Genomic DNA, 6,139 nt, shown 5'->3' on the forward strand with positions numbered 1-6,139 from the left:
TATCACAATTGTATCTAACTTGTACATAATACATTAATACCTAGAATAATATCTGATACAATAATAATATAATTATCATACATTTGTGATACAAACTTCGATACATTTCTAAAAAATTATGATATAATTGTGCTCTTCAAGTTTCAATCACAACTCTAAACTTAAAATCTGACATAATATTATATTAAAATTGTATTAGTATTATATCAGGTATTGTTTAGGTATTGATGTAGTAGATACAAGTATCAGACAATTTTGATACAATTCTAAAACAATTGTGATACATTTATCATACCATTATCATATAATTCCTATAACTTCGTTTTCTTCGAGTTTTAAACTGAAATTTTACTTAATATCAACTCTAAACTTAACTAATTTCCCTCGAAATTGAGATATAAACTAAGTTATAGTCTCCATCACTTGCAAGAACACTCAATCCAAACAAATTCGTAAATTCTGAATGTTGAATTCAAAGTTTCAAAGCTTTTAAATGGATGTCAATGGAGAATCCTTTGCTGCTATAATTTTAGAGACAAAATTTTACTATTTTCGTCTGCATTGTGAGAGAAGTACCGATTTTAGGTGATAAGCATGAGGGAGAGAGAATGAATGTGAAATCTTTTGAATAATAGATGAAATCCGAATTTTTCGGAGGAGGTTGGTGAAGGAGAGAGAATGAGATGCTAAATTTAAGGAATCTTTTTTATTTATTTATTATAGTTTTGTACATAAATAGTAAATATAGATATAAAATGAAATTAAGTACGAATCTAAACAAAAGTGGTGAACACGTTTCTATTATAGTATGGCTTGGTAAATTTTTCTAAAATAAAGTACAAATGTATGACCTTATTAACCTCCAACTCACTACTTGATTCTACTTTTTAAAACTTTTGTATTAAATGCATGGAAAGGAAAAAATGGGTTGGACTTTCCTTCAAAATTTTTACATTGCAGTATAGTATTATGTTATATTTGTTCTAAGTTATGTGGCGTGTTTGATCCCATACAAGTTTTAAGTCTTTTTTTTAAAATTTGTGATTTTAAACCTGTCATGATATACTTGTAATTATAAAAACATGCAATTAAGTGTAAAATAAGAAATTCAAAATTAATTTGCTCTCAAATAACGAAATCCATTTTTTAGAACAATCATCAGAATCTAATGCCACATACTGATACAAAACACAAGCAAAGGTAGTTGTGATAAAGTACCATTACTAATATCCTTGTGTTTGGTTACAACTTGTTTGGATGGTTTCTACATGTCTATTCAAATGTATCGTGTTGTATTGCATTCAGGGGCGGATCTACTTGATAAAATTGGGTTCACGTGAACCCATGGTCTTCCCAACAAATCAGATATTTCATGTATATAATTCACAGAAATTGTCTAATATTATCTGCTAGCACCCATGCTCTAAATGGGCTTAGTGGTTCATCGGTTGGGTGGTTGGTTTTATTTCCCTAAGGTCGAGGGATCGAATCCCACTTGTACTTCGTTCTAGTACAGTTTTCTTTTTCCTTTATTTCTTCCTTTCATTTGTTTTCCAACACATATGCTATTCAATAATCTTTATTGTCATTAGAAGCTTATGCTAGATTCTAAGCGTTGGTATAAACCATTGTCATTGGCGTGAGGCTTGAGTAGGTTTGAAAATTTATTTCTTGCCAATGTGCTTAATTTTATTCGCTCGAGGACGAGCAAAAGTCTAAGTGTGGGGTAATGATAAATGGCCAAAAATACATGATTTTTAGTGTATTTTCATCTCATTTGTCGTGTAAGTTGAGGGAGATTACATGAAATTTGAAGTGAATTATACTCATTAGATATTTCTTATTTGTAGGAGTGAGCTTGAATTATAATGGAGCAAAAGATATCAAATTATTGCAAAAAAAAAGAGAAAAATGGAAGGATTGGGAGCTCGTCTATTCTCATGCGTGGCACAAAAACGGACGCAAAAAAGAAGAAAAATGAAGGAACAAAACAACAAAGTGAAGCAAAGGCGCGGATCGCTTCGCAAAATGGAAGACTTTTAAAAGTTGAATCCGCGTCCATGGGCGCGCGACGCGCGAAGGCAGACGCGGATTCCAGCTTCTCCCATCCGAAGTTAGATTGAAAAGTTCCGCCCCTCGTCAACCCTAAGTAATATAAATACATCAAAGAATGACCTTTTAAGGGTTAGACAAATCTTTGAAGGCAAGAACAAGCAAGGAGCAAGGCGGAAGATTCAGAAACGAGTTTTTATCGTTCTTCTTCTTTTTTCTATTATTGGTGATGAATTCTTATATTTTAGTTGTGCAAACAATTATGAATAGCTAAACTCTTTATTCTAGGGCTTGATGGAACCTCTTGGAGGATGAATTTTTGTTGCGTTTAATATAAGTTTGCCATTGGACTTTCTTTACTTATTCGACTACGTGATTATTGTGGTTGATTGAAGTACCCTTAATTGACTATGCTTATTTAGTGTATAGTACTTGGAAAATGGTACATGTTTAAGTAGTTGTTGAACAACATTACTCCTAACGTATATGAGAGATCAATACAGAGGGTTTAAAGGTGGGATTAGGAATAACGAAATCTTGGTGTGAACTTAGTGAGCGGTGAACTAATGCCAGCTAGCGTAGTTCAATAAATGCCAGCTAGCGTAGTTCAATAAATGCCTTAATTTTTTTAATAATTTATATACGATCCCCCTTAAAACGTTCTCACCCCATTATTACCTTCAATTAAGCGATTCAGTTATATCCTTTCCTTTTTTCTTTCCTCTCCTCTCTCCCTCTTCCCCTCTTCTTCTATGCAAATTTGACTGCAAATTCACTTAGCTTTTTACCTTAATGATGGTCTCCACTTCCTACGACAAAAATCATACATAATGTTTGGCGCTCATCAACACACATAAGATTTACTGTACTATATTTAATTAATGACAAAAATAAGTAGTTGATTAATTTAAATTAATATGACTGTTGAACATAAAGTTAAAAAGCTTTGAAGCTTTGAATTCGATATTCGGGTTTTATGATTTTGTAATTTGTTTTGGAATGGGTGTTCTTGCAAGTGATTAAGAATATCCTTTGAAGTTTATATCTCAATTTTGAGGAAGATTGGTTAAGTATAGAGTTGGTTTTAGGTGAAAATTTAGATTGAAACTCGAAGAAGAAGAAGTTGCAGGAATTTTATGATATTTGTATATGATACATCAATATCTAAAATATAATTGTATCATAAATATATCATACTTGTATCACAATTGTATCTAACTTGTACATAATACATTAATACCTAGAATAATATCTGATACAATAATAATATAATTATCATACATTTGTGATACAAACTTCGATACATTTCTAAAAAATTATGATATAATTGTGCTCTTCAAGTTTCAATCACAACTCTAAACTTAAAATCTGACATAATATTATATTAAAATTGTATTAGTATTATATCAGGTATTGTTTAGGTATTGATGTAGTAGATACAAGTATCAGACAATTTTGATACAATTCTAAAACAATTGTGATACATTTATCATACCATTATCATATAATTCCTATAACTTCGTTTTCTTCGAGTTTTAAACTGAAATTTTACTTAATATCAACTCTAAACTTAACTAATTTCCCTCGAAATTGAGATATAAACTAAGTTATAGTCTCCATCACTTGCAAGAACACTCAATCCAAACAAATTCGTAAATTCTGAATGTTGAATTCAAAGTTTCAAAGCTTTTAAATGGATGTCAATGGAGAATCCTTTGCTGCTATAATTTTAGAGACAAAATTTTACTATTTTCGTCTGCATTGTGAGAGAAGTACCGATTTTAGGTGATAAGCATGAGGGAGAGAGAATGAATGTGAAATCTTTTGAATAATAGATGAAATCCGAATTTTTCGGAGGAGGTTGGTGAAGGAGAGAGAATGAGATGTTAAATTTAAGGAATCTTTTTTATTTATTTATTATAGTTTTGTACATAAATAGTAAATATAGATATAAAATGAAATTAAGTACGAATCTAAACAAAAGTGGTGAACACGTTTCTATTATAGTATGGCTTGGTAAATTTTTCTAAAATAAAGTACAAATGTATGACCTTATTAACCTCCAACTCACTACTTGATTCTACTTTTTAAAACTTTTGTATTAAATGCATGGAAAGGAAAAAATGGGTTGGACTTTCCTTCAAAATTTTTACATTGCAGTATAGTATTATGTTATATTTGTTCTAAGTTATGTGGCGTGTTTGATCCCATACAAGTTTTAAGTCTTTTTTTTTTAAATTTGTGATTTTAAACCTGTCATGATATTCTTGTAATTATAAAAACATGCAATTAAGTGTAAAATAAGAAATTCAAAATTAATTTGCTCTCAAATAATGAAATCCATTTTTTAGAACAACCATCAGAATCTAATGCCACATACTGATACAAAACACAAGCAAAGGTAGTTGTGATAAAGTACCATTACTAATATCCTTGTGTTTGGTTACAACTTGTTTGGATGGTTTCTACATGTCTATTCAAATGTATCGTGTTGTATTGCATTCAGGGGCGGATCTACTTGATAAAATTGGGTTCACGTGAACCCATGGTCTTCCCAACAAATCAGATATTTCATGTATATAATTCAAAGAAATTGTCTAATATTATCTGCTAGCACCCATGCTCTAAATGTGCTTAGTGGTTCATCGGTTGGGTGGTTGGTTTTATTTCCCTAAGGTCGAGGGATCGAATCCCACTTGTACTTCGTTCTAGTACAGTTTTCTTTTTCCTTTATTACTTCATTTCATTTGTTTTCCAACACACATGCTATTCAATAATCCTTATTTCTCTCTTTCAGCTTTTTCTAATATCTATTATCTCCCCAATCCCAATTTATGCCAACCCAAATCACAATTGCTATTTCTCAAATAATTTTCTCTTTATCCTTTTTGCTTCTTAGTTTTTAATTGCTTTTACCTCAAAGAATTTTGAACTGTTAGCATAGTTTCTTAATTAATATTTTAGTTGTGGCAAATTATTGACTGAACAATAAATTATACAATGAACTTGCTTAAATATTTTGGTTAGAATCAAATTATTGAACTTTTGCCTATAATTATTCTATTATAGCATATAGTTTATTTTTGTAAGCAATTCTCATATAAAGAATTAGTCATATATTAATAATTTTTTGATATATCCCGTGCTTCTTTTTGCACAAGTTTCAATTTTTATTGTATCAAATTGTCATTAGCAGTCTGTTTTACCTCTTTGTCTTAAATATCAATGGTAAGAATTGAATGGTTTAAGAAATAAATTGTATATCGCTTTGAATGATATTCAAATTAATAATAAGCTATAAATCACCAAATATTTTCACATCGATTGTCATTATTGACAAGCACCACATTTATGTTAAAGTAGGTAGTGCACCCATGATTTCAAAATTATGGATCCGCCTCTGATTGTATTGTATTGTATTGTTTGATGAATATAATATTTGAATAAATTTTATTATTTACTGTCGTTTCATGATGTCACACACCAATAATATTAAGATCAAACTTACAATATTACTACAAAAAAAGGATATAAAGTAGAGTTATTATATAAAAAATAAGATAAAATATAAAATATGATTATTTAATAATAAGGAATGGCAAGATGAGAGGAAAAAAAAATAAGGTAACGACGCCACCACACCAAATTCATAGTTATATAAGTTGCACTTTTTGTCGTTATGTAATGGATTTAACGATACAATACAATAAAATTTACGGAAAAGGGCCAAATATACCCATGTACTATCAGAAAAGGTTTAAATGTACCCCTCGTTATACTTTGAGTCCAAATATACTATTGTCGTTATACTATTGGTTCAAATACACCCCTTTTCTGTTAAATTTGTCCAAAGTGGATATCCAATACCACGTGGCACTAACATTTGATGAGGTGACTTGCCACCTCAGCGCCCCTAACCCATTTTACCCCTCCCTTCTATTTTTTTACCACCACTAAAATTTTTTTTCCCTCCACTACTATTTCCACCATTACCGGTACCATGAAAAATTATATTTCAAATTTTAATCTTTTATATATGGATTAGGGGTGCTAAGGTGACATGTTATGTGACATCCATATCAGTGCC

The sequence above is a fragment of the Nicotiana tomentosiformis genome, chromosome 10, assembly GCF_000390325.3.
Source record: "Nicotiana tomentosiformis chromosome 10, ASM39032v3, whole genome shotgun sequence".
NCBI classification, from domain to species: Eukaryota; Viridiplantae; Streptophyta; class Magnoliopsida; order Solanales; family Solanaceae; genus Nicotiana; species Nicotiana tomentosiformis.